This window comes from Tympanuchus pallidicinctus, unplaced genomic scaffold, assembly GCF_026119805.1.
Source record: "Tympanuchus pallidicinctus isolate F22 unplaced genomic scaffold, pur_lepc_1.0 scaffold6, whole genome shotgun sequence".
NCBI classification, from domain to species: Eukaryota; Metazoa; Chordata; class Aves; order Galliformes; family Phasianidae; genus Tympanuchus; species Tympanuchus pallidicinctus.
In genome coordinates, this window is record NW_026294780.1 from 39,755,325 (window position 1) to 39,779,873 (window position 24,549).

The 24,549-nt window shown below is 33.5% G+C and overlaps 2 long non-coding RNA genes and 1 pseudogene across 2 annotated transcripts in view; 2 read left to right on the plus strand and 1 right to left on the minus strand.

Moving 5' to 3' along the window:
• Positions 1-24,549, minus strand: part of LOC128092136 (uncharacterized) — a 325,141-nt gene that overhangs the window by 200,313 nt on the left and 100,279 nt on the right. The window lies entirely within an intron of this gene.
• Positions 1-24,549, plus strand: part of LOC128092128 (uncharacterized) — a 329,934-nt gene that overhangs the window by 175,651 nt on the left and 129,734 nt on the right. The gene's annotated exons all lie outside the window — the stretch shown is intronic.
• LOC128071837 (uncharacterized) lies at positions 14,752-14,846 on the plus strand (annotated as a pseudogene).

Here is a 24,549-nt window from a genome sequence, read left to right on the forward strand (position 1 = left end):
ATATTGTACTAAGGGGCATAGTTTACTAGGAAAAGTCGGTGGTAAGTGGACTGTCATGGTTTTATGATTTTTGGTTATTGGTATTCCACATCATAACATCATGTAGTGCACTGAGAGTTAAAGAGTTAATGCTCCAGTTCTGAGTACCTGTCACAGGAGTGAACAACTACATCTCACAGAAGGCTGTTTGCTGTTCTGGCTCTGCTCAGAGGGAAAAATAAGAGCTGTTTGCAGATCACGAGACCTCCCTTTTCCCCTTTGATCTTCTAGCTCATCCTTGCTCCCAGCCATACTGCCTCAGCTTACTTAGAGTAAGGCCTTCAGTTTTTGGACACTCTCTTTCATTTTATTTGATTTATTATCTTAAATTCTAATTATACCATATTATATTGCATTACAGCGCATTATCTTGCATTCCAATATCTTCTTTAGTAAATTAGTTTCTATCAGATCATTGCTGCTGTTTTGTTTTTAGGCCTATCTCTCCACTTCTTCTTTTTCCCTTTCCCAGGATATGGGTCCGTAGTCCCCCAAACCATTAGTCACAGAACTGGGCTGAACTGGCCCATAAACTATTTACAGTGAACAGTTTGACTGGATGATCTTGGAGGAGTTTTCCAACCTTAGTGATTCTATGATTCTGTGATAAGGCAACACAAGAGCCTTAAGGTTTTTTTTTTTTTTTGAATAGCATATACCTAAATAATAACTATGTACAATTTCTGCTATTCTGCTTATTTCTGTTTAAAATGTTGCACTTCTCTACTATTATTCTCAAGCACTATTCTAATTATACTACTAATAATAATGAAAGCTCAACATAATTAAAATAGTTTTGAAATCACCAAAGTGAGTAATTCTTACCATTATTTTGTATACTTTAGCGTACCTCATATCTTAAGCTTTAACCTGAGAAGACTTCCAAAATTAATGAATTCATTCCACTTCTTACTCTACATTTTATTTATTTACTTTTTCACAACAGAAATTATTTTTGTTCTTTTTTATTACCGTACCTTGAAACTGAATTAAAGTTGCATAGTATGCTACTATTCAGAAACTGTGAAATAAGGATAAAAAAAATAAGTATAGTAAAGAGTAAAACACATCTAACAGCACAGCTGTCCATGTTTTTGATGAAATGCATTTTACGTGTATCTTTATTGTCCCTTTGTTTCAATTATTTGTGTCATATCAGTCACATTACCAAAGATCCATTAACATTTCTAATTTAAAAAATAATTTTGGGGTGAAAAAACTATTTTTCTATCGATCACCATGTTTATGATTAAAAGGGAATTATGCAAAATATTATGGCAGATAGTCCTATTACAATATGTACACCCCTCAAAGCTGAAATTCTTTCTTAATTTCTTAATTCTTTCTTATCTAATGACAGATTTTTCTTGGAGCTATAATATCTGAAGATTTTAGTTATTATTTTGAAACAGGGATGTGAGATTTGTCTTCTACTAGTAACATCACAATTTGAAAGTGAAGTGAGCCCATGTCAAAGATCTTGTCCTCATTGATCCGTACCAAGAGCAACACTGAAATGGGCAATCCGTTTTTTTTTTATACTTCAGTTCCATTCCATTTAAACTAGGATTATTCTTATTTATTTATGAGGATACATTGTAACACGTAACCATCTGGAATTTCAAATCCAGCTTTGCCTGATAATTTTCTAGTGTCAATGTCTCTGGATGGTACACTGAATTATAGGAGATCTGAAGTATGGAGATTTAACAACTCTCTAATTAAAGCTGCAGCATTTGTGCTACAGATGAAGACTATTTCAGAATAAATTAATATCAATAAAAACTAAGAAACTAGCCTGGGTGTTTTGTGGGAAGCTGCCAAAGCAGTCATGAGGGGTAGAATAATTTGCTGAGCTGCAGCAGCAGTACAAAAAGTATATCTTGAGTACCAGCATAAATTAGAAAAGGAAGTTAATGAGATGAAAAAAGCAACATAAAAAGCAGGTACCCTAGGACCTTCCAAGTTTTGATTAAACAGAGGGAAACTAAATGCTTTGTGGTGAATAACACAGACAATGTGTTAAAGCTTAATGAACAAATGTACTATGAAAAGGGGAATAAACCTGACAAATTATTTGCATATGATTGAAATGAGAAGAGAAAGGAAAACTTTTTTTCAATTTGAGGAATAAGAAACATTGCAACAGCTCATAATCCAAGAACTGTAATGAGATTTCTTACAGGTTTTTTCTTTCTTTCTTTCTTTCTTTTTTTTTTTTTTAAAAAAAATAGATTTGTCCCTGCTAAATGTGGGTCACAAAGAGATAGTCTCCTTCTTATCTGAAATTCAATTGCCACGGATTAAGGAAAGAAATAAGATGAAGTTGGTTCTTCTGGGATCAGAAGTTAACCACAAGCCATTGATGGTTCTTCTCTCTTTCTCTCTCTCTCTCTCAAACAAACAAACAAACAAACAAAAACACAGAGCAGATGGAATCACTGATATTAAAAAGAAGTTCTCTTGTTTCTGTTTGTATGATTAAAAATCACTTTATTTATTTATCTTCATTCTCTCTTATATAAAGGGAATCATTAAAATCTGCAGTGGAAAAAAGGCTATGTGTTAGGCTTTGTATTGTTTAATTTTGGCACCAAAAGTTTATATAAAAGTTGATAACCTTTTTCCCTGTTATTTAGTTTATAATTCAGTGAAAGATAACTGCTGTTTACAACACAGATATCAGGCTTTTTGCTGTTACATTAAATGCTACTACGGCATAATTACAAAGCAGTATGAACATTAGTAATATGTAATGCAGTGTTTTGCAGCATCCTTTGTTCAGTACTATAGTTGAACTATGTTGTAGTTTTTGACAGATGAGGAAATAGAGAAAAAAACAGAAAAGTAAACATTAGGGTGAAAAAAAGATACAAAAGTGGTATATGTCTTAGAGAAAACTAAGACAACTTAGACAAAGAAAACTCAATTAAAAGGTTAGGTGAGAGGACAGACGTTTTAAAGAAAAAAAGATCTACACTGCAATTTTCATAGAACGAAGTTTTTCCCAGAAGTCAAAGGTTTTGAGGGATTTCCAACATTTTAAGATTTGCTATTCCTAAAAGACTGGCTGCAAAGTTAACTATAAAGTTTCAGTTTTAGGACTTGTCATTGTAAATTTAAATCATTTCCTTGTTAATTGTTTTGAAAGCTGCACTCTGTCTGAGGTACTTGCAGGAAGTGTTTTGTGATCACAGAACTGTAGCTGAAGCAATTTATTTGAAGATTTATTTCACTTTCATGTCTCCAGCAGAGCCTATAGACGAGAATCCAGACATGCAAAGCAGCTTTAAGGCAACAGAAGGGTTACCTACTCCCATAGATAATGAGTATCTTCCAGATGATGCATAGAAGCTGCACAGACATGGTGGTTCATAAAGACTGTTGAATTAAACCTGGCAATTGGATTCACATGAGTTGTCAGTGTTCCAGCTCCTGCAGATTCAATTAGAGGCTTGGGTTCAATTAGCTTCCATGTGAATCTCCCATGTTCTCAGAGCAGAACATGATTGCCTTCCTGAGCTAGTCTTCACAGACATTTAAGAGTCATATCTGGAAAAAATAACTAACTAACTAAATAAATAAATAAATGACCCCTAAATAATTTGACAGGTCAAACAAGAGCTTCATTGTTTCACAGGGGAAATCAGAAGTGTAGTTGAGAAAGTTCAAAGCCCACACACAGAGTGTATAGTCTTATCTGACCTCAGTGTTGGCATACAGAATATCTGGCATCTAAGGTCAGATGCAAATAGTACAGCAACATCACTTACCTAATTGTTTTTGGGTCATACTGAGCCAAGTACCCATCTGCAGTGAAAAAGGCAAACAAAGGGCTTGTTTTATCATGCAGCTAACTCTTAGTAACACAGGCAAAGCAGTACTAAAATATAGACAGCAGTAACCTTATTAGCCACTGAAATTGTTCTGAATAAAGTAAACAGTATTGATTATTAATATTCACAGGAGTCAATGTCCTTTCCTTCATAGAATAGACCTCTGGGAGAAGAGTACTAAAAAATCATTATTAGTATGACACAACCAGAAAATAGTGTCTTGTCTTTCCCATCTCAAACACTTCATGGCAACAAAGTCTGAAACACATAAACCATGAGGAACAGTTCTCCCATTCTCTTCTTCCTCCTCCACATATTGCTCTCAGAAGCCATACGTGAGAGACCTTAGTTGGATGTATGAATTAGATTACATTGTATTTTCTACAAGAAAAATTGTTGTGGATATCTAACCTGGAACTGAATGTAGGAGAAAATGCAATCTCTACGCTATTCCAGCCTTTAATTACTGTCAGAATTTATATCACCCAAATGAGATGCAATACAACATAATAAGAAAAAAAAGTATTTGAAAAACTTAATAGGAAAAAAAAAACACATTTTAGAAGTGGTTATGTTTTGCTGTTAAGTCAGAACTAATTTTCTACTTAAAGAACTCTCATTTTTTCTCTGTATGAAGACTGTACTGTAATTTTCCTTTTTACTGTTGAATATCAAAAAAGGCGATTTCTGACTTTATTTTAAGTGAAACTCAATTTCTGAAAAGTATTAGGTGTGAAAACTGAAGATTACAGGTATTTCAAAGTACAGCTCTATTCACTGGATTTATAAGACAGTTAAAAAGCACCGTCAATAACAAGCATAAATGCCAATCAAAGTAAATAACCACACAACATACTGATAGTGGTTGTCATATACAGTATAGTCCAAGGGACACTTCAGTTTCCCAATGTATATATTTACCGGATGTGGTAAATATTTTAGGATTTTCTTCCTGGATACTCTGACAACACTGGATGACCATTGGGGTATTTAAAAGATGTTGAAAATCTCATTTACTAGCAAGTCAGAAGCTGCCAGAAACATTCAAGTGGCAGTTGTATGTTCAAGTCATTTTGTATCACCATCTTTTCATAGAATTCCTAAGGACCAGGTGTCTTCAATGTTCAAGATCTGTCAATAAGCATAACCTCTGCATCTTACAAATCATATGTTTGAAAGGCTGAAAAAAAAAAAAAAAAAAAACCCACGATTCCATCACAATTTTAGAGCAATTTTAGAATATGCCAACAGTTATAATTCCTAATATGAAGACAGACTAATTATTCTGTCACGCTAGCCATTAATAACAGAAGTATAAATGAAACGATGTCTTTGTTGAATATTACTTAAAGATAAATAAATAACTGCAAAATTTACTTTTGTTATTGTTGTCCTAATAATAGGAATGTGTATATATTGATCAGCTATTTTGCTGTATTTAGTTTTTAGATCATTTTTTGTGAATATTTTTTTAGTTAACACATGCTCCATCCACTGCAAAAAAAAGTTCTCTAACTGAAATAATCAAGCTGAAAACATTTTATGTAAAAGTAAAAGATTAGAAAAGTTCAGCATTTTATATAGAAAGAGAAATTAAGGAATTTTTCTTTATTTCCTAAGGTTTTCCACCATTTCATGTGGTCGTAGAGTCATAGAATCATGGAATCATGGAATCATAGAATGGCTTCAGTTGGAAGGGATCTAAAATATCATTTAGTTCCAGCACCTTTGACCTGGACAGGGTTGCCACCTGCTATTTTCCTGGGATCCATCCAACTTAGCATTTAAATAGATTATTTTCAAATCCAGGTTACATAGCAATGAAAACAAAAAATATCTTCTTAAGAAAATACAGTATCCAATATAAAAGCAATTAAGCAATTTTAACATAATGGGCACACTTTATAGCAGACTGCTTTTTATAGCTATGAAAAACTTCAGAAAAAAATGGTGATATCCTCATTATGTAAACTAGGAGACTACCAGAGAGTCTATATAAATCAGAATATACATTTCCTACTGAGTCAACTACATTCTGCCTAGCTTTTCAGAAACATGAGCTAATTTAGTTTCAAAACTCTGAGGTATCCTAAATGATAATGTCTGCATTTTACATAAGTTTATAATTACATTGTAAAGAAAGAAATGGACAGCTATGTCCATTTTGTGTTTCCCAGTAAATAGGATCACATTTGAACTTAAAATGAATATTTTCAGTTTTTACTGATATGAATTCATTGAACTGCATAGAAAGCTGCTTTTGAAACAACTCACTCTACTAAGCTTTGCCTTATTGTACCTCACTGTAATCTTCTAACAAAAGTCACTACATCTACTTAAGGATACAGAAAAAAGCACCTGTATAAAAATATCTGTCAAACTGGGAGAGTTGTTACCTACAGAAAACATGTCACTCTCTTTTTAAGCAGTTATAGGAGTTACAGGATTTGTTAAAAAATGCTAAGTGAGGATTTTATCAAACTTTTGCATCTTGGCATGTGGAAAAACTTTCTTCTTCTCTAACACCTTCTTCAGAGCTAAAACAAAGAAGAAAAGAGTGACCACAAAATGTTTACTGTATATTCCTTTTCCAATAAACTTTAGCATTTTCATTCACCCAAATTGAGAAAAAGAGGTGGAATAAATAATTTAGTTTTAAGTTGAAGAATATTCTAATAACAACATCCTAATTCTAGTATTTCTACTACCTTGTTATTATTCTGTCTTTTTGAAGGAAGAGCAAGGATAACAAGATGGGATAGAATAACAAACTACAAATAGTCTTTTGCTTGTGGTTAATATATATTCTAATTTAGTGTGTGTATTAGAGAGGATGGGAAAAGATTATCTGGGTTGAAGTAAGATGGCAGAGACCTAAGAAGATGGTAATCCATGGGCAAGTACAAGTTACTTATACATCATCTTAGTACCTTTCACTTTTATAAATAAATTCTAGTAGGCATTTAAAATTCTTGAACTTTGTACAATATCTTTAAGTTATGAGAGGAGATGGAATAATGTATTTTTTCTAAAGTCAAGAGGAATTTCACTATTCATTTCACTAAGAAGAAGGCTTTGGTCCAAACTGCAAATGTTTATTAAACAAAACAAGGTTGTCTACTGATAGAGTCCAGTGCCATCAGTATTAGTAACTCCAGTTAATATTTGTGACTGAATGAAGGATTTACTCAGTGTGGAATTTCCTACCTGCCACATTTGTTGTTGTCATGAGAATCACACTGCTTACCATCAGTCAGCTTGCATACTTCACCTGACAAAGCCTGGCAGGGTACTTCACAACAATGAGAATCAGTCTGAGATATCTACAGTAATCTGTCCCCTGAAGAGAAAAATGTGCTTTTAACTTTGTGTTACTGTTATTTGTTTGTTTATTTGAGGCTGTTGATTCTTTGTTTATCTCTAGGTTTTGCTTTAGAGAAAAGGGCATCAGCTGGTTGAGCCCTAAAACACATACTGCATAGTTCATTAGCTAAGCAAAAGCTCTGTGAGATACTGTATCTCCTTGGAGTAAAATCCACAGATATATCCTATATTGTTTTCTGAGATTCAAGAAGAACTTGTCTGCAGCACTTTTGCCTGGAAAGGTTCAGCACAGCCTTCTGTCTGCAGGCAAGAGGTACTCTAAAACAGGGCAAATAGCATGGAATGAAAGATTTGGAGCACTGCCATATATACCTGTGAGAGGCAGGATACAAAGTTAACAGCTAAAAAAAAAAGTATATATATAAAGATATTACTAATTGACTCTGAAATAAATTATCACAAACTTAAAAAGAAAACAACATTAATTCGCAAGTGTACTCTTACATTTTTAAGCTGATATAAATCTCTCAATTTCAGCACATTCAGCCATTTATAGATTTAAGAGTCACTGGCCTCCTGCACTAGTTCTGTTTCTAACACTGTAAGGTCTGATTCATCACTCTGTTATTCTATGTTTAAATGTAGTGCATTTTCACAGTAGTAAAATTTGAACTCTCTTCCTTAAATTATCTTTCACTATATTTTCAATATGAAGAAAATGCAAGAAAATAGAATTTGTCCAGTTCTACTGTAATACACTTCCTCTCTCTGTACAGATCTGAACATTCTTAATTTCTGTCAGACATAGCTTACTCTGGACTTTTCAGAAGGAAGGTTTTGTGTTAATAAAGGGTCAAAGACCTGTTTTGTTTAACAATTAAATTGAACAAAAACATTAAAAAAAAAAAAAAAAGGAAGAGAGAAAAAAGCAGAAAGAAAAATATATGCAGAGTAACAATTATGTGTCATGGAAAGCATTCAGCTGTAAAGGAGTTAATTTGAAAGTTCAGGATAGCTGTGATACTTTCTGTCTGCCATATCACTTTATTCTTGTCAGTCCACTCTTGCATGGTAGAAATTTCTTTCTACAGCCAATGCAGTATGACACATTTTCCTTGCTGTTTAGCAAGTGCTTTTAATCTATATTGTAAGATATGTTTGGTGCTATGAAAAATCATGTATAGTTTTACATTAAAATTCCCTCTACATTACAGATTGGGTTGACATTAAGATATAACATTTTAACATGTAATTAGGAGTTAAAAATATGTTCTTGCATAGTTTTATCATTTATTTCCTCTAAGCTATCTAATTAATGTTTTGAATTCTTCTCTTAACCTGACATGCTTATTCCTGTAAGAAATCTGACTTCAGCCAAAAGTACTGGTAGAAGCAAGATTGAAAAAAAACAAAACAAAACAAAAAATGTATCTTGTTTTGGTGGAATATAAAAAATTTTGTATCTCTAGAAAGCAAACTATTTCTTAAAATACAAATTAAAAAAATCACACAGTCATTAGAATTTATTCTAAACTTATTTGATACTTAATTCACCTATTTATGAATTCATTTGTTGTTTTTATTTGTTTTGTTGTTTTTTTTCTGTTAGAATCATGGCTCTTGTTTTGAAAAAACTGAGATCTTAGGTCAGAATTTAATGTTTAGTGAGCTGCCTGAAACATTTGGGATGCCTGACTAGTATTTTCAAAAGCCCACAGCCAGTCAAACCAGTCAGAACAGAAAATGAGTTCAGAAGCTAGATTCAACCCATTTGCCATGGGATTATAGACTGACATTTATTTTTTCTCTTGATCAGATAGTGAATTTTTAACTATTCCATGAAAAGTAGAGCATGTGCAAGAGGAAATGTTTTTAAAAAAAATGTATTCTGTTTTAATTGGCTGGTGACTAGCATGTAAGATAAGATCATCAAATTTGAAAAAAAAAAAAAACAAAAAACCTTCTAATAGAAAGAAAAGAAAAATCACAGGTCAGGGAAAAAAAATATGTCAGCAGGACGCTGACTAGTACAGACACGGGAAGTTCCATATGAACTTGAGGAGAAACTTTACTGCGAGGGTGACAAAGCACTCAAACAGGCTGCCCAGAGAAACCATGGAGTCTCCTCAGGAGATATTCAAAGTCCACCTAGATGCTTTCCTATGCAACCTTCTGTAGGGAACCTGCTTTAGCACAGCTATTGGACTAAGGACTCATTCCTAGATGACTCTTCCAACCCTTATGATTCTGTGACTGTGACAATTTAGAGCTGAATCTAGACCTTTCTGGCAGTGGAAGACAACAGGAATTCCATTCAAAAACTACATGATTTTTTGCCTAATCACTCTATTTTGGTTATTATTCTAAGTTTGCATTCCATCTCTTTGATATTGAGTATCTTTAAGTGAAAATCAATGCACTTTGCTCAGTGTGGTGAACTTCACTATCAAAATGAAACCCTCGCATTTTTGCTTATGAACCATTAGGCCTCCAAACCTAGGCATCCTTGCAATAGAACAATAGAGCTAAAACCATAATATCACAATTAAATCTAAAACTACTCCATTAGAAATTGATTTTATGTTAACCTATCATCTAAATTTTAGATGGATTTTGCTACAAATCATTACGATTTTGATAGCAATAGTAGGAAAAAAAAAAAAAAAACCACAAATCCTCTAAACATTCCAGAACTGCCAAGAACAACTGTAAGCCTACAAGTAGTTAATTAGATACATGCTGTCACAAACTTACTGTGAAGAGATAACTTATGAAGATAATATATGAAGATATATGAAGATAATATAGTTATGACATATACTGTGTCTGTGCATTATGGTTCTACACCACATGTACTGTTGTGAGACTGCTGCTTCTAGGACAAAAAAAATCCCAAACCAGTCTGCAGTTGAATGAAGATCTGGTCAGTTTATCATTCGCCATTTTACAGGATTCTAGGCATTCAAGAAGCAACACAGTAGTCAGTGAAGCAGTGAAGCAGAGGACTGTATTATGGGGGAAAAAAAAAATAGCATCTAAAATAAAAAATGTAGATTTGGTAGGTGCATCTGAAGTGTAAAATTCTGTACAACATCTCTATACATAGATTCTGATATGTGACAATCTTTGAAAACTGATCCACTTTCAAAGCTTTGTGCACATCTATATTTACAGTAAGCCTTCTCATAGTCTGAACAGCATCAAGAAATTAAGTGAAAGGACAATCTTTTGAAATATAAAACTAATTAGTTCATAGGCATATAGAAAATTGTCTATTCATGTACAGGGAATTCCAGATCAACATATATTATGTAATAAAGTAATAATTCACAAAATATCATTTAAGACTTTAATATCAAATAACACAATCTGTGTAGTCTTACTTTGGTGGAGAACTGACTTTCACTTCTGTCATCAGAAATAATGCAGTTCCTATTTATATATTAAAAATAGCCCAATTTTCAAGACTTGCATGTGAAAATCACAGGAAGGAAACCACAAATGAATACTACGTAATAAGCACTAATAGAGAAGAAGAAAAAAAAAAAAAAAAAAAAAAAAAAGAAAGTGAAAGAAAAAAAAAGAAAAAAAAAAGGCAGAATTTGGACAAAGCAAAAGGTAAGAAAAGTATTAAGGAACAAGATCAGATACTGCTTCTGACCTGTTTTCTTTTAGGGCAAGAGGGAACAATGGTCATGCAAGGAATCCTAGGGAGATAATGGTAGAATGGTTACAACGAGCTCACTGGGAAATCTGGTAATAAATTAATGTTGTACTATAATGAGTAGATGAAGTTAGAATAGCTGGTACCTTGAGAGATGTAGGCCCACTTAGAAATTTCTAAAAGCTCAAGACCTGATTATATTTAAGGAATGTGAAAGTCAGGTTTAAAATGATGAAAAGATTTTAAAGTTCTCAGGGAATTCTATAGAATTTGCTGGAAAAATAAAAGGAGAGAAGGTCAGAAGAAGGAAGGGACAGAGTTTCAGACTAGGATGTTCAGAAATTCAGTAAACATTTGAAATGACTCAGATCATTACAACTGCTTAATGTTGTCAAACAACTGTAATTTTGCCTTTCAACGTCATTAGTTTCAATTCTGTCTTTGATTATCCTCTAATGCTTTCAAAGCCTTCAATTCAAGCAATTAAGGATGTATATAGATCAGGCTCCAGCACGGCAATACGATTTCATGTGGAATGCATATACTACATCTTTTTTACATGCATGTGTATGTGAGGGTTATATATGGGTTGTGTGTACTGTATGTTGCATGTATTGTATGTATGCATTTATCTACCACTTATGATCTAGTCACTAAATTCTTTCACTGCACTGATATTTCAAGTGTTTTGTTTGTTCGTTGGTTTGTTTTGTTGTGTTTTTTTGTTTGTTTGTTTGTTTTGTTTTGTTTTGTATTTTGTATTATTATTATTTTTTTTTAAATGAGATTTGTAACATTATGGATTAAGGAAGCAGGATGAAAAAAAAAAAAAAAAAAAAAAAAAGGAAATTTAGAACCCAAACTGCACTTTTACAACTTTATATCAAAGTAATTTAGAAAGTTGTTTTGCTGCAAAACTACCACAACTTTCTCATCTAAATGCTGTAATTTCGTGAGGTGGGTATTTAATATACCTAAACTTAAGTATACTGGCTATGTATGCATAGCTATAAATGGTGATGCAGCTATTTATACTGATACTTAGAGTAAAAACCATCTCACCTAACTTTAGCTGTCTGTAATATAGGAGTTTACATCTGAGATGCTCTCTCTAAAATCACTTTATAGTTCCTCCAAGTGAAACAAAGAGGCATTTTTAGGAAGCAAATTGTTCTTTCTATTTTAAGATTAGATTAATTGTTCCCTACAAGTGGTTCTCTCCCTTTATAGGAGCATAAAGGAATATTTTAAGAATGCTTAGGGAAACTAGTTTTGGCATAGATATTCAGAAAGTGATGTTGTCATTTAGAAAGATACTTTTAGTTTCTGCATAGTCAAACAAAATAGAAAGGGTTGTGAGATTTAAGAAAAATGCTTCTAATTTGCTTCTTATATGGGAATGCTGTATTTGAGTGAAAGCTTTAGCTAACGAAGCAGATTTGTTAATAACACATGCTGCCTACATGGGACATATGTATGTTTTTAAAGGTAAGCAAATATTAGTGGATTATGTTCCTAAAGAAAAATTAATTGCTTCACAATATTCTATAGTCTGATTTTAACAAGTGTTTTTTCTTCTTAGTTTCTTATTTGTTTTGCTTTTCTTGAAACTATTTAAAATTGAGAAGTAGCTGGAGATTCTATAATTTAATTTTTATTCAATGAGATTTAGTGCAAGACACTCAAATTCATTTACATGTGAGACAGATAGTCTCCTGAACTTCCTCTATGGCCACTGGAAATTTCGTCCTTGTTTCCAGAAATTAAAATTTAACAGGAAGAACTTCTTAGTCAAAACCTAAATTCAGTTGAATAGTTTTTTAATAGAAAATACTGTATCACTGCATAATAACGAACAGGTCTATGTGAATAAGTTATCATTTGGAAATGCAATTACTTGTTTTATTGTGCAACAGTGATTAATATTTCTGAAAAAAATATATCCACATTTTTTCCACTTTTTCTTATGGAACAAGTAGCATTTTCCCCCAGATTAACTAGAAACATATCAGTGTCACTTTAGAGCAAAATCTATGTTTACTTAAAAAACATGTTTATTCAAAATATAAAATAAGACACTTTTCATCAACAAAAATACACAGTAAAAAGGGAATGCTGCTCAGATTTGTAGTTTAATCATACAAGTCCTTTAGCTGTGGCAATTCAAATGGAAAATATATGTCATACAAAGATATTTTTTATTGTTAGTTCGATAAGCTGCATTCATTGCATGGCAGGAGATATAGCACTTGCAGATACTGGAATGAAACACTGGTGATAACTACCAACAGGTGTCTGCTACAGAGCAAAAGAAATCTGACTTCTGATGCAAAGGAAACCCTAGAACAGCTCATTATTAAGTCTTGGGCAGTAGAATGTTGGACATAGTTTATCTTCACGATTTGTCAGATGAAATTTAAAGCTCTTGAATCTCTGATTCAATTATTTTTTTTTATTATTATTATTATTATTTTTTTTTTTTTGCTGTGGGGTCTCCTGTTTATTTTAATTAAATTGATCGTTAAAAGACCAAAATAAAATACGAATACTGTCTCAAGAAAAAGACTTTAATTTCATTTAATTTATTCAGTCCAAAGGCAGCAATGTCATATTCTGAATTCTACATATACAAGTGTCATGGAGTTGACTAGTTCAATCTATGCTCGTGATGGGGGGGCTGTAGGCCCCTGCCCTCTCCCCCACTCCCCCACCCCAGCCCCACAAAATGGGAAGGAAGGAAGGAAGGGAGAAAGAAAACAGCGGCAACAATCTATGGAGGAAAACTTATTTTACTAACTATGATATCGGAATGCAAGATGACACAATATAATACAACCTAATTGAAATTGAGACTAATAAATCAAATAAAATAGGAGAGAGAGTTCCTGGGACCGAGTCAAATCTGGAAAGCTTGGAATGGCTAGGAAAGCACTCTCCATTACCCACTGCCAGGCAGTAAGAGAGCGCCCAAACTGAAAGGCCAGATCCCATGCCTTCTGTAACGTATAGGGATAGGTACCTGGAATTGGAGCATTAACACTTTAACTCCCAGTGCACTACATGATGTTTTGATGCAGAATACTGAAAACCAAAAAAAAAAACCAACCAAACAAACAAAGAAACCACCACAAAACCATGACAACAGGTTGTATAGTCCATGGGTGTTTAAACTCCGCTGGCATAGGATGCATAGGATACTTGCATACTTGCATAGGATGTGATTTATATGTATCTAGTAGATTAATGTGACACTAGATGCAGTCATGCAGAATGCAGGTAACTGGAAAGCAAAACAATCCTTGCTTAAAGCTCCTTTGAAGTCTCTTCTAGAACCAGAAATTATGTAAAACATCATTTTGCTTTAAATTATCACAGAAGTGGTTTATAAGTTAAGCTTAACAACCTCTTTCAGAAGTTATGGAGACCTAGCAAAGAAACTAATTTAATTACCTAATTACAATACAATTTTGACACTGAAAAAAAACATTCAAAATCTTCAACAATTGAATAAAATCTTACTGTCACTCTGGGCTGTATCTATCTGTCCATTTTCCAAGTAAGACAACAAGAATAGGTTTACAGCTGCCAGCAATCTGAAAAAAAAAAGAAAAAGAAAAAGAAAAAGAAAAAAGTTCTCAGACATGAAAAGGAAGGGACTTCATTATGACAAAATACTCATATTCAAATAAGTTCATTGTCTCTGCACAAATGGTATGCTCTTTTCCAGAGATGGTGAGATTTCTATACTGGAGGTAAGGTGGCTTTCTTTAGGCTTGCCAACTGAACAAGACACAGAAAAACTGCTATTCTATTCACAAATCATAATTTCAAAATATCTCAGAGGAAATTCCTTTGAATATATGAATTCTGTGTACTGAGCTAACTGACTTCACTTCTCAGCCTTTTGGCTAAGATCAAGTGTAGCAACTATTCTGTGATTCTATAACTAGCATAGTTAGTGTTAACAGTGCCTCAGACACTTTTAGAAATACCAAATAGACATCACCCAAAATAATGTTCAATTCACGAGATGCATAACTGTACAGGTGCAGATGCATCTGCTGTCTGAATTTAAAGTGTCATGTGAAACAAGAGAAGATTTACATTTACTGGTATCATTAGGAGAGCATGCTAATCCAACTTGTAGCTAATTGGTATATATGTAGCTTGCTCCAAAAGTAATGCCGCGTATTTACTTCCAGGGAAATTACAACAAATACAAAGAGCACGATAATACTATTTTATTGAGCAAGTTTTCAACTACAACTACAAAATACTATTTTTCAACATCGTCATCAACCTTAGCTATGTATTTCTGCCAGCAGTGAACAAGGTCCTGCATGCCACATGTAAAAATCTTCACCAGCAAGGTGACCCACTGTCACTCTTGCTACTGCTGAAACACACGGCCAGCATCTCACTAGGCTTGCATCCACAGTCAGGTCTCCATAAATACTGAGCAAGCTTTGATGTATGTCAATGAGTCCAATTTTTTCCAAATGTAGAAATTTAATGACACACCTTTGCTTCATCCTTCCTTCCATGTCAGATGCCATTTTGTCAGACTGCTGCTCAGCTGCCATCTGTCATACAGAAATAAAATTTAATGGAATATCAGTGAGAAGGTTTAACCTCTACTGCTATACCACCAACATCAGGCTCTGACACTGTAGGCCAACATAATAAAATAGGAGGCATTACTTTTAGAGCAGCTCTCATATTTTCATGATGCAAACTACCAATTAGTTCATCAGAAGTCAATCTTCTCACTCCATGTTCTCCACACACATCTAGAAATCCTTCTTTCCGAATTCAGAAAGTTTATCTATGTCAGTTTTCCATTCCTTCTTTGAATACTCCGTATTTCAAATGATGGCTCCTGACTAAAAGAAATAGCTAAAAACTAAATTAGAAATAGCAAAAATCTAAATTAGAACTTGGAAATGCTCTGTTACAGGGGACCTTTAACCATCCCTAGCCAAGAGCGTATCACATAAAACACTGCCACATCCTAGTTCTGAAATAGCAAGTATCTAATCAGTTCACCCTGCTAGCTGCTCCAGACAGCATGTTAATTGTGAAAAAAAATTGAATAAAATAAGGCTGAGGCTGTCTTCTGACACATCTTCCTCCCTCAATGTAACTTCAAAAAAATGATAAATAGTCTATGTCTCTGTAACAGTGGAGCTACAAAGTCTGCAAAGCTGAGCTGCTTTTCTCACCTGACACTATAACTTATTAAGTACGTGCCAGTAATATGTGAACAAAAATAGTGTCTTTTTAAGTTCACAGTGGTCGTGGTTCCCCTGGCACACAGGTTAATGTCTTCAGTCTCCTCTTTCCAGTTTACTTTGCTTTAATAAGACCTCAGAATCTCACATCATTACAAGCTTTTGATTTTAGTTCTGCAAGTAGAACTTATAATTTAAGACATCCTCTTCAATGGTCCCACTGATGATCTCAGAAGGTGGTTTATTCAGTTCTCCTGTGGCTGGAAATATATTAAGACTGAGTCAAATTAATCTTCACCACTAATATATGAAAATGAGAAAGAACCAATAATCTAAGAAACAATTCAGTTTCAATGTTTTACACCTGAAGTGGTCAGTGACCTTCCATGAATTTTATCTACAATTATTCTTGCCTAAAAGCCATGAGTATCTATACATAATATTTCTTCTCATACAATAAAGTGTATATATTTAATTTCTTCACGCTGAGCAGACATGAAAAGCAATTTTTTCTCCAGAAAACCATCCTGCTTCAAAGATACAGTAAATTGTTAAAGATCCATGTAAAGTACAATTAAGAGAAAGATCTTATGCTCTCAGTTAAGCTCAGTGCATTCCATTATCAATCCTTTGAAAACATCAGATGGACAAAACTGGAATAAGGTGGGTTTTTGTTTGTTTGTTTGTTTACTTTTGCATAAATAGAATATGGTCTTATAAAATACTTCGTAGAAATTAAGAGATTGATCTCACCGTAAGATTTTCAAGATAGATATTGCATCTATCTCTTAATCAAAGTATTTCCCTAAAATTTAGTAACCTTACAGATTATATTTAGGTAGGGGTGCATGTGGAATGAAATATAAGAGAAGAATACCTAACAGAGTTTACCTATTTGTTTGCTTGCAATCCACTAATTAGAATTAAGTGTGAAATCATTTTCAAAGGTCCTACACAGAATCAGATACCACAATTTTGTTTCAAGCAGGTTAAAAACAAAATGTTCTAGCACGTGCTACTTAGATTATTTAAAACAATACTCTTAAAAATTTTGGTACAGCTTTGTAAATGGTACTTCAGCAGGTTCACACTGATCTTCTGTTTGAATTCTATCTGAAGGCTGTCTTGATTTGTCATTACCAAATGTCCTGTGCCCAATCTGGAGTTTTAAACAAGTCCTGTGACCTAATCAATTTAATACTGAGGTATCAAAGCAGGGCAAATGGGAAGAAATCCAGCTGCACTCTCTTGTCACATCAGACATTTGGTCTTGCATTTAATCTCCCTAATGAATTTTACTCTTGGAAAGCTTAAGGAAACAGATGAAGGATGTACAAATCCACAGAGACTCTCATCCCTCACCCACCCTCTCATCATGTTTAATATACCCTCAAGCTGCTGTTGCAATTCATCTGTCATCACGCCACCTGGGTCTTGTAAAATTCAGCATCTCTACTGGATTCCTGCCATAATTCAGCAGGACTACTTAGACCTCCTGATATATAAGGGGAGTCAAAAAAAAAAAAAAAAAAAAAAAAAAAAAGCCATGGACATGGACATTCAGGAAACAATTTTGTATTTTGTATCTTTGTATTTGGGAAGAAATACAAGATTATATACTTCAACCTCTTTATGTGAATTCCTGAATAAAAAACAATATCACTTTCAGAAGTGGCTGAAGACTTCAAAAAAACCCCAATATCTATCTCCCAATATCTATATTTAATCTAATCCTCACACTTCTGTTCAATGTCCTAGTAACTACCCAAATCATATGCAAAAACCTGGGACACAGTAAAAAGAAGCTCCTCTGTCCAGGAAAAATTCACACAATCAAACAACAGTAAAAACCAATAGTCTACAAAGAGGCAGACTGATGAATACCATAGAATACTAGCTACTGAAATGGAGCATAAAACTATGATTTGGTATCTGTAAAGGAATTTTAAAGACCATTTTAGCTTCAGAAAATCAATATGATAATCATAGTTTGGACTCATGCTTGTAAATTTTGCTTGTCACAAGCCTATTTAGTTTGGGTACTGTACTAATTTGAGTTAGTACATTCTTTATGATCTAGTTGCAGAGTCAGTTTGATTAGTGCTTAATAAAGACTCAATAAAGTAAAGGCTCAATTTATATACATACATATAAACTATCTTTTAACAAAATAGTTTTTGCTTGGACCACCCAAAATGTATTAAGCAGATTGAAGATAATATAATTTCAGGAAATTCTGCAGTAACATTGGCTTAATGAATTAAGAGAAAGACAGGAAATAGTTACAAAGGGAAAAAAAGTGTAAGGAAATAAGTCAAATGAGCATAAGAAGACTACAGAGTACAAAAATTACAAAACAGAAATCTTCCATGAAATACCACCAGTAACTTAACTAAATCATATCCCTGATAATACTGTGAGTACATAGCAAGACCATCTGTCTCACAGAAAGTGAATCTCACCTTAATTTCAAGAGCAGGGAGAATTAACTTCTTACTTTTTTTTTTTTTTTTATAGAGTTGAGGTGTATGTTTTTTTGTTCACTTGCTTTTGTTGTAAATTATTATTTAAAATATTTTGAGATTGCCAGTTTGATTGTGAAGCAAGAGAAAACTAGAATGAAAACACAAATACAGTTCTTTCCTCATATTCTGGGAACTGTAAGTTAAATGTTCAGAGCAGTCATAAGACAGCTCCACTAGCCCTTTATATTCTGAGAAAATATGCTTACATTCTCTGCTTCAGATGCAGCTATACATCCAGCAGAGTCTGGTAAGAAAATGTTCTGTGCAATATATATGAGACATACCTGCTTTCTGGGGCAAGGGTGCTCAGTTTGCCTATTTTTATTATTCTTTTATTTGGCTTTTCTACACAGAGAATGTGTCACAAGTCAGTAGTTGAATAAAATTACCTAATCACACTCAGAATTTCTTGTCAACTTCACCTGTTGAGGTGCAAGACAGAAGGAGAAATGTATAAATAGAAAGACATCAGAGTCCTCTTTAAAGTGGAGTGATGAACATTATTTGAGATAAGAAGGACATCTTTGTATATGCTAATAAGATCAAGCTGCAAAGTGAGAACATACTGAGTAGCAGAAAACTCTTGCTGTCCAGGTACATACTGTGATGTTGAGTTGCTATCTTAACATATTGAGCTTCATAAGAAAAAATTTCTCAGTTTTCTAAAGTCAAGTAATGATAGTGAAGTCTCAAAAAATGCTTAACCGATGTATATCCAGAAAATAAACTTTTTTTTATCAAGCTTGAATCATTCTAAAGCCACTTCAAAATAATATAAAATTATTACAATAAGAATTGCTTTTATTTTTATTAAAATATTACTTTAGATCTCTAAATCTAAACTTCATTAGCCAAACTTTACCTTTCTAGTAAACAAATTTTGTGTGTGTGTGTGTGTGTGTGTGTGTGTGTGTGTGTGTGTGAAAAAGAAACACATTTAGATCTCAGTACAAGACGTGATCCTTGGTAATGAAATTTGTATGGCTCATAAACATGCAACAATTTTATCCGTGTATTTTTCAAATATTTTGATGCGCTTGGGAAGAAAAAAAATGGGAAAAGAGTAAAGGAAGGAAAACATAGGAACACATATGTTTACACAGAGCAAATAATCTTTTCATCTTAGAATCAAGATAATTCATCTTCAGTACAGTATACAGATAAATACTTGCATTACATCACAGAATCACAGAATAGCCCAGGTTGGAAGAGACCTCAAGGATCACAAGTCTCCAACCCCCCTGCCACCAGCACGGCCATCAAATACAGAAGCAACTAATACTGAAGTTCAGGAATCAATATCTAGAAGGAATGACAAGGAATTCAGACTACTACTAAAACTGTGAATGCACATTACGGAATGCTTCTCTTTATTTGGAAGAGATTTATGAGGAAAGCTGCATGTATACATTATATTACAAGGTCCTCAAGCAGCAAAATAGCATTGACATAAGCCAAAACAGAGGTCAATTTCCAAGCATGCAGGAGGAAAAATGGTTTTTTCTTGCTCTCTTTGGGAATGTGAATAAGCATTAGTAGAGAAGGCAAGAGAAAATGACTGATGTCATCTACCTGGACCTGTGCAAAACATCTAACAATGTCCTGAATGTCATCTTTGTCTCTAAACTGGAGATACCTGGGTTTGTTGGATGGACCACGCAGCAAATATATAACTGGCATTCCTCAGGGGTCAACACTGGGACCAGTGCTGTTAAACAATTTTCTTGGCAACACAAACATGGATTAAGTGCACCCTCAGCAACACTGTGGATGACACCAAGCTGAGTGCTGCAACCAGTATGCTGAAGGGAATAGATGCCATCCAGAGGGATCTTCAAAGCCTTGAAAAGTGGGCCTGTGCAAAATTCATGAAGTTCAAATGCAAGGTCCTGCATGTGGGTCAGGAAAATTGTCAGAACAAATATAGGCTGGCAGGAGAATGAATTAAAAGTAGCCTACATAGAAGGTATTAGGTCTGCTGGTTGATGAGACTGAATATGAGCTGGAATTGTGCTCTTGCTATCCAGAAAGCCAACTATATCCTGGGTTGCATCATGTGTGACCAACATTTTGTAAGAGATGATTCTCCCACTCTACTCCACTCCCTTGAGACCCCATTTGATGACGAACATTGTAAGCTTTTTTTTTTCTTCCCTAATTGAGCCAAAAACAAACAAACAAACAAACAAATAAACAAAAAAAAGAATATATCAGAATATTGGATAACTGCTTAGATAAGATCAAAATGCAATAATTTGCGGAAGTGTATGAAATAATTATAATTATAATACTTAATAGTATTAATTTGTTATATTTGAATAGAATTGGATGAAAATCTTCAGCTGGTTTCAACTTTGACTCTGTTCACATGATGATATTGTGCTGTTGTTTGTGCGTGTGTTATACTGAAACTACCACAGCATACACATATTGAAACAAAAACTTCCAAATAATTTTGAATTACGTGTTTTGAATGTACTGTATAAGTGTGAAACTTTTGATTCTTTGAATTTATGTTTCTGACAGAAAACTCAAAATTTTTCCCTGTTCTAGTAACAGTGATCATTACTGTGACAGCATGTCATCCAGAGGACTTTCATGATATTCAAACTCTCAGTGAGTCTCTCTCAGAGAGAAAGGAGATCACCACTGAGTTTAAAGCTTGATTAAACATAACCAAGGAGCTACGGAAATTTTACTATTTTTTTTCACCAACAGTAGCTATTAGTCTTCTCAAAACCAGTATTTTTAGTAAAATAGAAACATCTAAGTTAAGATGATGGCTGATAAATTAATATGAGATGCTCAAGACCATGGACAAAACATAAATTTCAAAGAGAGTGCACACACAGATGCACATAGACACAAACAAGGTATTGGCCAAATTTATATGGAAAAACAAAACAAAACAAAACAAAACAAGCTATTTAATGTATACAGAATGTCTGCTTATTTGTTCTCTTTTCTGCTCCTGCCTACTTCCTTCCTATGTATACAAAATACATTTGGTGGCATTTGGCAGAATTGTCTCACTTTATAGGCTTTCTCCTTTATAGCCCTTAATATTTGCAAGCTGCCTGATTTTTTTTATGCTTATGAAATATTCTGAGACATCTTTTAAAATTACTTTTCATTATATCACAGTGCATTTCTGGGTAGCTTTGATTAATCTGGATTTTGTTTAAAAACAACTGCACTAGAAAATAATGGCAGGTCTGTGGCTTTGGTCTAGCAAAGTAACTGTGAAGTAACTATCTCCCTTTAACATAAGCTATTGTGTTTCTTAGGTATCAATCAGTGCCTGATTACTTTTCTGATATCTGTAATTTTGCAGTATTTTTACCAATGACATTTAAATTAATTATTGCATGTCCTTTCTTAAAAGTTTAAAGTTCTGATTCAGAACTTTCCAACACATGTAGCTAAAGTGTACAAATGTGAATCGCTATTAAAAGTTTTTCACACTTTGTCTTGCTCGAAAACAAATCCAAAATTTTACATTAAATTCTTTCTACTACACAATTTGAAACTGCACAGGGGTTCATTATTTTTTTTATTTCTGTACCAGCATCATGCTGATAAATGGCATTTACCAATGCCATAAATTTTACTTAAATTAATATAAACAACAATGCTTTGTTAATATGTACAATGGTGCACATCCTAACTAACCTAATTAATCTAACTAATTAGATTGAGAAAACTCCATGTTCTCTTCAAATTTACTCTATGTCCAGAAATTTGTCAGGGTTTTTTTTTTTTGTTCGTTTGTTTGTTTGTTTTTCATATGTATTACACTGGAAGACTTCTCTATCCCTTTTTCTTTTCTGCCCATTTATGGTATAGAAAGCACATAGTCACTTTAGCACATAGAAAAGAGTCAAAGATTCGATTCCAGAACACTCAAGGAACAAGACAGTGAGAAAGCTATCTGCAAATGAGATCTCAAATGAGCTAAAGGAGACAGGGAATAAACATTTTTTTTTTCAGAAATAAATGAAATAGAGAAGGCAACGAATGCTTCTAACATTTGGAACAAAAAGGTAAAGAGGCTAACTAGTGGGCTTTACAACAGATTTGAGAAATTTTTATGCATTCACTTTCTTTTATGCTCTTGATTATACCTTGGAAGCGCACAGCACTGAAGGCAAACTGCCTTCTCTCTTTGGTGATACTTAGACTGCCAAGAGCTAAGCTTCCTAAATTATGCATCCAAGGGTCTCCTCCTTTATGTATATATATGTATATTTATTTATTTATTCTCCAGAGATGGAAAACACATTTACTTTTTTAAGAATCTATTGCTTTAACATTGGTGTAAACAAAGAAAAATAAACTAAGAAGACACAAAGATTAAGAATGAACAGCCAGCCAGTGAAATCAGCTGTGTTATGCTAAACAAGAAGCTCTGTCAAGAAGTAACAACCTTATTCTGAGCCACTTCAAAGAGCTGGAAAAGAAGAAAAAACATCCTATCAATTCTGCCATGAAGGAAACATATGTAAGTGCACATGGTCTTAGATAAGGGATAAAAGTTGTAAATGAGTCTTTTACTGCCTTAATGCCCTAACTCATGGAAACAAGAGTACTTCAACACATGCTCATTTACTGGCATCTGCTTTAGGTTTATTACTTTCAAATGAGAAAGCAAGTAATTAAGTATATACATGGTCCTGAATGGAAAGAAAGGTAAAACACTCTGTCAATGCTGCTGTGATGTAAATTCCTATTTTTGCAGTATAACTCAAAGTAGCTGCTTAAGTTATTTCATAGTAATGTTATACATTAAATGTGTAAAGTGTCTAGATTAGCATTCAGATGTAAAATAGAAAAAAAAAAAAGTCTATGTTTCTATTAGTTGATCTAAAAGATCAGGTTTCACCCAAGTGATAGGAGTAAAGTATAATTTCCTGAGGTTATTACATTGGAGAAAGGGAATCTGCGAGTGAAAAAAAGTCTCAACAGACCTATCTGGATGCTTGAAAGTTGGATTTCCACACCTCGGTTCAAGGTAAGTGTTTTATACTTGTTTTCACTGGTATTTTACCATTCTATAGTTTGGCTGGATGACCCTCCAAGGGCTAAAAATCCCCCAAGCCATGGACTGCAAAAAATTAAATAAATCCAAGACACTTCACTGCACATAGTTTTCCCACTGGGAAAATAATGAGAGAACAAAATATTTCACAGATGTTAATCACACTGCTTAATGTACTACTGGAAGGCACACAGATAGTATGGTGATGAGTGCAGTATAAGAACTTACTCAGATCAGAACCTTTTAGTAAGACACATCTTAAACAGATTAATTATGCTTTTACTGCAAAAATTCTGTGTGGATGCGATGCATAACTAGAATAACAGACTTGTAAATGTCTTTACATTTATATGTTCTCCTAAAAAAAAATTAAAATTAAAAGGAATAGACTTGTGTTTATCATTAAATGATAAGGAGAAAAAAAACGTTTACAATATTGTATCAGTTATCTATGTTTTAAGTTGCTATTTTGTTCATGAACCATCAAAGATGCAAAAGCAAAGCCTTTAGAAAAGCTGCTTAGCAGAATAATTAGCTTTTGTATTGAACATTAAGGGCAAACATGAACTCAGAATAGAACAGTAATAGACAAACCAGAAAAACAAAATGAATCTGCCAAAAAGATGAGACAGAACAATTGGTTAAAATGTTGACCATTTTCTTCCAGATGCAGGCAAGAAAATTGGCTTGAGATCACAGAAAATAAACTGCAAATTCTGTTATGTTTTTTAAGGGATTTAAGAAATTTCTTTTAAATAATCTCTATAAAACAATCAACAGGCATTCTTAGTTGTTTTCTCAGTAAATTTCAGAGGAATTTATCTACACTATAAATTAATAGTATAAACATAGTGTTCTAACAAAGCTGTCCCAGCAAGTTACAGTTTCCATG